Source organism: Ochlerotatus camptorhynchus, unplaced genomic scaffold (genome assembly GCF_037179485.1).
Source record: "Ochlerotatus camptorhynchus isolate MF236.1 unplaced genomic scaffold, CSIRO-AGI_Acam_v1.1 ptg000022l, whole genome shotgun sequence".
Lineage (NCBI taxonomy): Eukaryota > Metazoa > Arthropoda > Insecta > Diptera > Culicidae > Ochlerotatus > Ochlerotatus camptorhynchus.
The window spans coordinates 5,778,442-5,790,675 of NW_027040514.1; the positions used below are offsets into that span (position 1 = coordinate 5,778,442).

The following is a 12,234-nucleotide window of genomic DNA, read 5'->3' on the forward strand; positions in this document are numbered from 1 at the left end:
TTCCCCCGTGCTCAACATCTTCTTGAACGGCAGTTGCATAATCCTTGTGGTAGACACAGAAGATTTGTTTTGTTCTATTGTGCTTACCTCCGAACTGTGATAACAGCAAAACACACTCATACTCATAGCAAACAATAAAAGAAGGGACTTTGCTCAGTCATCGATGGCAAATAGGTGACTCGAATCGTTCCTCATAATGAGAGTTTCTTTTTCTTTTGTTTTCGGTGCAAGCCTTGTGACTTTGGGTTCATTCATTTGATAGCGAAGCGAACATGATTGTAATCACCCCCGCTTTCGAGCATCGCGTCTGCTTGCTTCCATATCACTCTGCAAATGGTGAATGACGGCACGAAAGTGTATACAGTTGGAGTTTGTCAGTTGGAGATATTATCGTCAGTCGCTTCCTTTATTTAGATGATAATGGTTGCGGTTTTAAAAAGTCACTGCTCCATGGATCCTGTCGAGCTGGGTTTGGCAAATCACTCCCAATGCGTATAGTCAACGTAAGTGAAACGAAGCGTAACCAAATGGATGTCGAGATAAGTTTAACCGAGAAGCCATTTTGGAGCGATTCCAGTATGACATGCCGGCACAAATTCGTTTATTATTCTGTTCCAACCTGCATCGGGTATCGAGATTGGATCTGGTTGTTTGACAAACGTCAGTTTGCTCGTTTGTTTTTTAAACCTAGCTCAGATTGAGGTTCGCATTGACAAAAAGTCGAGGGGGCGACTCTATCTGCAATGCAGGAAAGATTTTGTTTTGCTGTGGTTCGCTGCGCGCACGCTGAGCAGATAGAAAGAAGATTGATGATGATTCGGAAGATTTCCTGCAAAAAGATTCGGAAGATTTCCTGCGAAAAGAGTTGCGATGCAACTAGATGCGAAAACTGAAAGAAGATTTTTTGAAGATTTATTCGCTATTGTGAGATTTTTCGAGCATCTAGAATTGTGAGCCCCCCCCCCCCCAAGTACAATATCAAATTGGATCTCCAGTTACGAGAGAAATAGTTGTTTCAATCGGAAACTGGCAAGAGCAATTGCTCGGAATTTCGGAGAAGAAAAGCGGCAATGGCTGGTAGATTTATAAAAGAAGCATCCATTGCTCTATTTGGATGAGGCCAAGACTGCATTTGAAGAGCATTTTAAAATGAAGATATCTGCGGCCTCCGTATGCCGTTTACTTCACAGCGAGGGACTAACAAGGAAACGGATAGAGAGAAGGGCCATACAAATCCAGCAGAAAGACATCTATAGGTTTTGGAAGGAGCTAAGCGACTTAAATTTGGACTATCTTAATCTAGTTTTCCTAGATGAGGTATCTTTTGAGAGTCGTGGCATGCTCCGAAACCGTGGCTACTCAGCTAAAGGAACGAAACTAATCTGCCGGGGTCAGTTCATTCGCAAGCCCCGAGTTTCGTGTCTATGCATGATAGGCTAAGAGGGTATGTTGGAATGCTCCATTACTGAAGGAACATTTACTAGACTTAATTTCTTCCAACACTGCAAGCAATTTGCTTTGAGGAGTGGAAAAGTAGAGACGTATCCGGGTTTCCACTCAGTATGGATCCTTGCTGGCGCCCGGATTCATTGTGATGACAAAATAATCTCGTACCTTTGCTCTTTGGGTGTATTTGATCTTTTTCTACCAGCATACTGTCCATTTTACAATCCTATAGAGATTGTGTTTGGTTTGGTTAAGAAGAGGATGCAAAAGGTTAATCAAGAAAACACATCGAAGGATTTGAAAATGACTGTTGCCGAAATTATGATGTCTTTCTCTAAATACAAAATGGACAAACTATTCCACAAGTGTGGTTACATACAGGAGGAAAATTTGATCCCACTATTGCTGCTCCTGAAAATTTGATCGATTTGGTTTGTGAAGAAACTGTGTGACTTTTTTCATTCATTTGAATTTTTTTATTCTCGGTTTTATATGCCTTTTAATAAACTTATATTGTAAAAACAGCTTGATATTAAAAACAATAAATCGTAAATCAAAACATTATACATGATCAATGTCTTTGATATCGGTTATCTGAGAACTCAAAGACACTCCCAGCTGGTCCTCTTGGACGTTTACAGATGTCTCCATTGCTCTGATGAGTGACTCGCTGAGCCTATCTCGAATTTCCAAAGCTTCCAAACAGCTCTTCAAAGTCCTCATTGATATCATCACATTGTTCACGTCTAATTCCACGACATTGTGGGCTTGACGGATGGAAGAGAGCTCTTCATAATAGCTTCTGTTAAAACTGTGAGCCACAGTGAGTTCTCTGCGCATCGCACAAACGCGTGGGTCCTCTTTTGCTCTTTTGACAGATGGACCAAATGTTATGGACGATAATCTTTCATTTACTCCCTTAGATGAGCCGGTGCATTTAGTATTGTGTTGGCCCAAAATGGCCATGCCATGCCGTGTCCTTCAAGGTGATCCCCGTGAGTAGCTCTCAATTCATCCAACAAATCAAAAAAACGGCGTGTGTGACTGCTGCACCTGACCTGTCTTTCTCAGTGAGGTCGATCAATGCTTCCTTTACTGCATTCCACACAGCACGCCAATTCCGAAGAAGATTCGATTTTTTGTCCTTCAACTTGTCCAACGTGTAGCTGCGTCGTCCCGACTAGAAAATGGCAAACTTTTCGAAATCGCCTTTCGCAGGAGAGTCGTCGGAGCTCCAACTTGGGCTAGTAGTTCCACCCGCGTTAGGAACGAAAATGATTTCACGGGCCAAATGTTCCTTGGACTAGTTCCACACTTTCTGCACAAATTGATCACTGCTTCCGGCTGAAATTTCCCAACGAGCGATGTAACTGCCAGACGATTAGCCTTTAAATTGCCGCTTGTACGCATTCAAATTGCAGAAAAATAAACCATCCGAATGATTACGCACTCCGCCCGTAGTATCACTTGGTGGAGGCTCCTTCACCGGGTTATTTCCCTCTGGTTCATCTTCCTCCAGCTCCTCCAAATCGTAGTCGATCAAAGGATCGATAGATGGATCCTCGTAATCGATCAAAGGATCGTTAGGTGGATCCTCGAACGATTTTAAGAGATGAACTAGCCTCAGGCTAAAAATCTCTAAAATAAAGACAAAAAAAAAAAAAAAAAAACCTCGAACGATTGGGAATCACTGTTCCGCATAACTGCATCGGCCATGATTTCTTTCCTAGAAATTTCAATAATTTAATGAAAATAAATAAATTTATTGCTGTTTATGAATATCTACTTACTGCTTTCTATAAAATCCAGTTTGATTCGAAAGTTCAGCGTAAACACAGAACGTAAACATAAATCTTCTGTCAAAATGCAACTACAGTGAGTACCCACAATACTGATACGGTAAAAAATCAAAATAAAATTGTATGCTTACAATTAATTCTGATTGCCAGTAAATAAATCAAGATTATTTATACTTATTTTGCGTTTTGATAGCATATAATGAAATTAGATTGCACTTTTGTTGTTATTTAATATCTCAGATAGCTTGAAACTATTGCTTTAATGATAAATCATGCCACAGTTTTGTTGGTATCTAAATTTCGGGATACACTGTAGAGCCAAGTGGAAGGGTGTGAGCATATTTTGGTGAGACAAATTTTTTTGCCTGTGAGTCTAATAAGGGGCAATGAGAACAAAGAAAAAAATTTACAATGGGGATCTATTTTCTTGTATTTTGACAGTCGACTGCATCGCCCATAATGAAATAGTTTTGCCTATAGTCACTATATTCATAGTCTGGCGGATAGAATCTTGGGAACCAATTGAGCTGTCAAATAGCGGAACCAATCGAGCAAATCACGACCAAAAACAGAAAAGAGCACATCAGCTATTGCGAACAAAACTTCGGAAACCCTTTTCTCGTGACTCAAGGCTCGCCTACGCAAACTAACACCATCTTTAGGTTGGGGAAAGTTTCTCCTATCCGATGATCCCGGTAATTTGCGTTCGATTGGCGAGGAAAGAATAATCAACGTTTTGTTTATAGAAGTTGATAGTACCTTTTCAATTGTTGGTCTAAAATATATTGAATTGGTTCCGCTTTTTTATAGATCAAAATTCTATCCGCCAGACTATGAATATAGCGACTATAGTTTTGCCCGGTCGTTTACGCGAGAAAAGAAGAACACGTCACAGACAAAAAGAAGCCAGTTATCTCCTCTTCCTCTTAGGGAAAGCTGGATACAAAGCTTGAATAAACTGATTCATCGAAAAACATCTCCCAACTAACAATTTTCGCAACGTATACGTTTTACTCATTTCATTTATACACTGTATAATATACAGCCTCTAGCTGTGTTCAAATGTTATACGATATGAGGCAACTTTACTCAATCTCTTTGCAAGCAAATCCGGCGAACTTAGTCAGCTACACTGAGGCAAATAGACTTAATAATTTCATAAGCCTCGACTTATGAACGACACATATGAATTTCATAAGCGCGACTTATGAAAGATTTTCGTCTAACATAAGGTAGGTCTTATACGCGTTTAGCCATTCTATTCACCCAAGCGTCGACAGACGAGTGGTCCAGACACAAGACCCGTAATCTCAACGTCCATGGTTCGGTTCCAATCTGCTCCAGTTAATTATTTTTTTGTCGACATTATTTTTCATAAGGCAAATCTATGAAATTCATACCGATTTCTTGTGGCTAAAATTCATAAGTGGTTCTTATGGAATTCTTACGTTCTTTTGCCTCGGTGTACTTATGGCTGTTGGGACCGGTTGGGACAAGCTCTTATTGCATATCCAATTACACTTCTATGCAGTTGTTATTCTGCTGTTTAGTTGTGTGTGAACTTGAAAGGCGATTATTCAACCTTTTACCGGTTATCCAATAATCACTTCACAGCTTTCTCTGGAAGCCGGGTTAGATATTGTTTAACGCTTTTTTGTTGGAGGGTTTTATTAAGTTTGTTTTACTGAGAATCAAATTAATTGAAATTAGTTATAACCACACCACTAAATTTATTTACCTTGTACCGGAAACCTGGAATCGAAATCGAGACGACCACATTGGCAAACCTTGACACTACCAACTTAGCTACACAAACACTTTGAGCTGGGGTCACATTGCAAATCTCGGAACTAAAGACTTTTTGAACGCTTGTATGAAATTTTTTTTCGTTTCGAGATGCGCAATGTGGCCCCTGATGTAAACAAATCTACATGCCCTTGTACAACAAGGTAAGCCTATTTTTGAGTGACTTCCTTCACTTGTTTTGTGCTCAATTGTAGTTATATATTTGCAATTCCATTATTTTCTGTTGCTACTTTTCAATAACTTTTACGTCCTGTTAATATTTCAGTCATTCAAAATGGGTCCAGACATGGATTTCCGGTTCCTACACGTGACCCCGATTCCAAAAATACCCATATTGTGGAGAATTTGACAGTATTTCAGTTTTTCTGTAACCGGAAACCACCATCTTGGATTTAAAAAAATGGCGTCTGACAATATTCCGTTCCCTATACGTTACACCGTTCAAAAAATTCATGCAAATTTCTGCGAGATATAGCGCACATAAAATTAACACTAGATTTGGCATAAATTTACACTATATTTCGTGTAAATTTAAGCGCAATATCGCATAAATTAGAAATATTGTATGCAAGATTTTAAGCGATTTCGCTGTTTATGCCAAGTAAAGCTCAAAATTAAACGAAGGGAGATTTTACGCGATAGTTAAAATTCAGAATTTTTTCTTGGTACTCGAATTCCTAAAATATCCATATTGTGGGATATTTGACAGCATTTTCCAGTTTTTTTTTAACCGAAAGTCGCCATCTTGCATTGTGGGGTATTTGACAATATTTTCAAAATAGAGAAAATGGCTCTAATGTTGGCCTATGGATCTAAGATTTATTTATTTATTTCGTCAACCAACGTAGACTAGTACAACTAATACAGTTTTGTTTTCTTAAATATATATTTATATAAAAAAGTAGTGTCAGCTTTCTTGTCTTTTCTTTTATGAGTTGTTATTTCTTATGGAATAAAAATATTGCTTTAGTTTATGCCGAGACATTGTTAAGTCAATGGTTTCGCAGTGTTTATTGTAAGAGGCCATCATGCGGTTTAATGGCCCATATTTTGCATAATTTGTGCGATGATGTTTTATGGCAAATAAATTTCGATTTCGGAGTTGCCGAAAGGGGTGCATGGAAATTTAATTTTGATAAAAGTTCTGTTGAGTCAATTCGCTGCGAAACGATATCATTTACAAATGAAACCATTGCATATTCACGACGCTCTTTTAATGTTTGTATGTTTATAAGCATGCAGCGTGCTTCATATGATGGAAGAGGAAATGAAGTCCAACCTAATTTACGAAGAGCGTATAATAGAAATTGTTTTTGTACTGATTCTAATCTTTCTTCGTGCGTGATTGAAAATGGAGACCATACAATGCTGCAATATTCCAGTATTGACCTCACATAGGCAATATATAGTGTTTTAATTGTGTAAGGGTCCTGAAAGTTATAGCAAAAGCGCTTGATAAAGCCTAGCATGTTATTTGCCCTGTGAATAATTGTATTGTAATGGTCTATGAAAGTTAGCTTAGAGTCTAAGATAATTCCTAAATCCCTAACTCTTTCACATTTGTCTACAGTTTGATTTGGGCCTATCGCTAAAAATCTTCTATTTATCAATTTCATCTTGTTGAACGCGTCATTGGGACGGTACTATCGGATATATTTGGTCCCTATTGACAATTTAGTCGATTGCAGAATTTATGTATGGGCCTAAATTAGGGGCATTTAGGCCGACTTACATTCCCCTACTTTTTGTTTATTTATTTATTTCGTCAACCAGTGTAGGCAGTTTTTTTTTGTATTTCAACAAAACCCTTTACACACAGAAATCCTGACTGCACCGCAGTTCTGGCATGATGTGATTACTTTTTGAAAATTACTCACTTTTCTTGGGATTGAGGGAACGAATTTCCGTGCGCTGATCACCAGTTTGTATATGTATTTATGTTCCATTGAACGCAAATATAATCTTAATTGGAGAAATGGTTCCGGCTGCATAGCCAAAAACAGTGTCCTAAGGAAGTGAGAAATATATGATTTCAGCCCAACATCTTCATCTGACACATGAAATCTCATCAGTTACAACATCTGTCAATTACAGCATTTGGTCACATATTGAACATGTTTTGGATGCCCCCGAGGATCTGGTCAAAAATCCATCACATCACATCAGCATTCAACCACTCAACCATCAGCTGTCATCAGTGTTCGGAGAAACTCGAAAACTCAAATCTCATGCGTGAGTTTCATCGCCAATGAGTTTTTCCGTGTGAAATTCCACTGCGCCAAATTAATCGATGAGTTTTCAGGTTGAAAAAATCATTTCTTTATATTTTGGCGTTATTATTGTTGATACTGTTGTTTTTCCATTAGTGTATAGAAAACTAACAAAACATGCATGAGCATGATAACAAATGGCGTTTGAGCGGTTTTTATTAATTTTAAGCTGGAATCAATTTTTTGCATTGTCAGTGTGAGTGCGTAAAAATCCATGAGAATCTCAATCGTGTCAATCTGTGCCTGTGCGATTGTACCTGTCTCAAACCGGTCGAATGACAAAATGGGAGAGTTGCCACTCTTCTTGATATGTTGTCTTCGGTACCCTATTTTGTCATTTTATCACTCTCCCTCCCACTCCTTAAAACAAACTATGATGTCACAAGAAAATAATTTCATAACATCACGCTTAGCCATTGCAACCTTAAGATCATTGAACGATTTATGATTCGTCACTCCATCCGTAGACATCCGTGAAAATATGCTGATTAAATTCTTTACTCCCGGGCTCCCTCCATCAATTTCCGTCCAGCTCATCGTTTATGCGAAATAACACCCCCAACTGCCTACTGTTTGTTTGTTTTCGTCGCCCACCTGGTAGTGCTCATTTCATCACATTAGTAAGACATTCTTTACTAGCCAGACCCTGCTGGAAGTTGCGTACGTGTGGAAATTATTATTTCCATTACCCCCCTTCCCCTCCCGCTTACCCCTTAACCGCTTTCTACGTAAATAGTCGCCCGTCTGTCAGCACAGGTGTTGAAATGAAGTTTAGTTTATTACTGGAGCAGCTTCTTGCGTTCATCGTCGTCGCCCTCCATGGTCGCCATGGATGGCAATCGTAGCAAACGAGGTGCAGCAGCTTCCATAAGTAAACGAGCTGTCAGTTGGTCTGTGATTTAAGGAGCTCATCTCTTTCACAAAGCTAGCGAGTGGGAAAGGTGCGAGACTTTCAATGCACGGCGGCGAGTAATGAGAGTAACGCAAAATTGAGTCGAATTCGACTCAAAAGGGCTAAAAGTGGAGTTACTCAGTCGATTTTCTTCACGCAGTTTTTCCCCGAAAAATGTGGATGATTTTACTCACCCACTGAGTAACTCCACTTTTAGCACTGTTGAGTCGAATTCGATTTGGGTTACGCTCATTGGCCGTGTGGTAAATTCTCACTTGATTGCACTGCACACCGTTATGATGGAGACGCATGGCTGATTCCAAAAGTTTACTGTCGCCTAAATTGCAAAATTCTACATTTTCCGCATCGAACAATAATTCATAGATGCTCTGCATATAATAAATATGATGACGGAACGGATGTGCCTTTTGCGAATGGCTACTCCCAGCTGGGCAGTCCCACCCGGATCCCAGTGTCCTGCGGTGGGAGTCAGTCGCAGCAACAAGCTAGCAGGATGAAACCCGTAACGTGACACTCGATGATATATGTGAGTGTGTGTTTACGCCATCGTGCCATTGTGTGGACTTTTGCAACGAGCAGGAAGACCTGTCTCGTTTTTCACCTCCATCGCTGTCGTCGTATGAAGAAATTCATACGACCGAGGGAAATGGAAAATGGAATCGGTCTGCTGCAAGTGAAGGCCACCGCACCGGTAACGTATACACACTATAGGCATGGCTCGCAATGGATTCATTTCACATACAGAGAACGTGGAATGGACGGAATGAATGTGGGAGGAAAACTGTGCAAGTGGAATTGTTACTAAATAACCTGAAGAGAAGATGGGGCCGATTGGCCTACTTTGCTATTGTCGTACGATGTCTTTTGTTGCTAATCGGTGAAAAGCAAGCAAGTAGGCTACTTCTTGTTCAAGCGTGCATGAATTGCAGACGATTTTTGTGGCTTAAAAAAAAGTAAACTATCTCAGATAGCATTTCAAGCTGAACATTACATTAGGTCCTAAGTAATATTGTGATCGCGCACGGACGGGATCGCTACGTTGTGTTGATTGTTATGATAATTACGAACATGGATAGAATTAAAACGCACCGATTGCATCGCCATCCTGCCATGGCGGAGGCATACAAGTATATTGTTTTCTAGAATCGTACAGTGGGTAGTGGCACAAATAATTGACGATGCACAAACACTAGACCTGTTCATTTTAAACGAAATGTTCGGAATGTAACGGGTCAACCGTGATTACTGTTCGTCATGTTAATTTGTCGGTGTTGATTTAGAGGTGCTTCAAATTAATTTTATGTTTTCAAGGTAATTTACGGCTTATAATATTTGTATCTCGAGACTGAAACAACGAAAGCTGCTGTAACAACTTTCATAGCAAAGCTTAATGTGTTATCTACCAACTTTGTGGCCAAAGGTTGACTATTCGAAGTGAATTTATTGAATTTTCACTTAGTTTCATGCTCGAAGATATCTTAAAATGTGAAGAATTTTAAAGTATTTGTTCTACGAATTTTCCACCCATATGATATAAAAATGTGTAGTGTACGGCATAATGTTCCTCATATTGTTCTAGAAGTTTCGTTCCAAAATAGTTTTCGTGTATATTTCATAGATTGAGAGAAAAAAATCAGAAAAGAGGCCGTTTAGCTAAAATTCACAAGACAACAGAACCAATAAAAGTCAATTAGATTGACAGAACATAGTTGCATTGCTTTTCAATGACGACCGATGACTGTTTCATTGATATATGATTTTTTCATAAATATGAATCCTCAGTAGACGTGTTTTTTATCAAAGGCAAGTGTCACTCGAACCATAACAGCAATTTATAAAATAACGAACATTTTGAATGGCTCGAGTGACACTTGCCTTTGATAAAAAAAACACGTCTACTGAGGATTCATATTTATGAAAAAATCATATATCAATGAAACAGTCATCGGTCGTCATTGAAAAGCAATGCAACTATGTTCTGTCAATCTAATTGACTTTTATTGGTTCTGTTGTCTTGTGAATTTTAGCTAAACGGCCTCTTTTCTGATTTTTATCTCTCAATCTATGAAATATACACGAAAACTATGTTGGAACGAAACTTCTAGAACAATATGAAGAACATTATGCCGTACACTACACATTTTTATATCATATGGGTGGAAAATTTGTAGAACAAATACTTTAAAATTCTTCACATTTTAAGATTTCTTCGAGCATGAAACTAAGTGAAAATTCAATAAAATCACTTCGAATAGTCAACCTTTGGTTACAAAGTTGATACATGACACATTAAACTTTGCTATGAAAGTTGTTACAGCAGTTTTCGTTATTTCAGTCTCGAGATACAAATATTGTAAGCCGTAAATTGATCACATCATTCGAGCAGTTTGAAATGACGTTTCCTACCACTCGAACTTTAACGTGGAACAATATTAAGATATTTTTTCTTCTACAACCTAGAGAAAATAGGGTATTAATTGTAATATGCTTGAAAAATCTGGAATTTATTGTTTCATTTCCGTAAAATCGCTGGTAGAAGGTCATTCCAAAACTGCTCGACAATATGATTAATTACCTTAAAAACATAAAATTAACTTGAAGCACCTCTAAATCATCATCGATTTTGCTGAAAATTTACACAGAAGTACAAATTAACATGACGAACAGTAATCACGGTTGACCCGTTACATTCGGAACATTTCGTTTAAAATGAACAGGTCTAACAAACACATTGACATATTCTCTTCGTCGATTTTCTCGACCCAGCTATTTTCAACACACAGATCGGCAGCTTCTAATACGGCAAACACGACAAGAAACGGTTCCGTACCCAAGTTATTACCGAAAGATAAAATTGATTAAGAGAATTGATCAATGTTACTTAGAACCTAATGCATTGTTCAGCTTGATTTATTGAAAAAAAAAAATGTTACATTAAATCAAGATTTAATGTAAAATAATAACTTCACATTTTGACACTAAACTAACTAATTGATAGCTCGTTTTCATGCAAAGTCCCACCGAGGGGCGCTATAATGGTGATTTTCGCTAATGTAATCGCACTTATTTAAAATAGTACCAATGCACCAAATTTGACGAAATGTTGGATTTCGGTTTAATTTTTAATGTAGATGACAAAGAGGCATTTATCTCAATACAGTAATCCCTCCATATATGCGGTGGGTGTCAGTTATCATGGAGACGTCATTTGTGATTAGCCCCGGTCCCTTTCAAATTGTTTACGACCGGCCCTTATATTTGACATTGACAGTGGACGTCACGGTAACGGTGGAAGGGCAGTCGAGAAATAGCGGTGAGTGGACGGTACCACCCACCGCATAAATGAAGGATGAAGGATTACTGTACCCTTAAAGAGCCCAACCGAGGAAAACATATCTTACGATGTTGAGTAAAATCCGACTCAATATTGAGTTGAACTCATCGGCCGTGTTAGCAACGCGAGAACCAACATCAGATCAGTATTGTTGCAAAATAAGCATTGCATTTGACAACCTCAGCATTAGAAACACTGGAATAAGAGACCAGCGGAGAAAAAAAACATGAATTTGGCAACAAGATAAACATCAAAGCAATCCTAGCATCACTTGCATTTGTAACTGTTTGCGAGTGACTTCGCCAATGTACCGACGTGCGAGTTCATGAGTGATTGTTAAACGATTTTAATACTCCTCCCTAATTGAAGCAAACCATTTGTAAACATTGCAGATTGGAACCGCTTTTGTCAGTTCGATTGGAATCATAACAGTGTCTCCGCTGGTCTCTTATTCCAGTGTTTCTACTCAGCATGCGTTCAAAGATGTGGTTGTCAAATGCAATGCTATTTTGTTTCACGATTGTCAATATCAGTCTTGTCAGACAAAATGAATTGTGACATTTTGTAGAATGGACTACAACACGAAACGCGACTGGTACACGTACTGCAGCTACTTTTCGAGCAAGTCATCTTCGATCAATCTGTCAAATTTTATGAGAAAAAAAA

At 38.6% G+C, this 12,234-nt stretch overlaps 1 protein-coding gene and 1 pseudogene across 7 annotated transcripts in view; both read right to left on the reverse strand.

The window, feature by feature from the left end:
• Positions 1-12,234, reverse strand: part of Cbp53E (Calbindin 53E) — a 302,857-nt gene that overhangs the window by 240,000 nt on the left and 50,623 nt on the right. The gene's annotated exons all lie outside the window — the stretch shown is intronic.
• LOC135704798 (uncharacterized) overlaps positions 2,008-12,234 on the reverse strand; it is a 37,259-nt pseudogene continuing 27,032 nt past the window's right edge.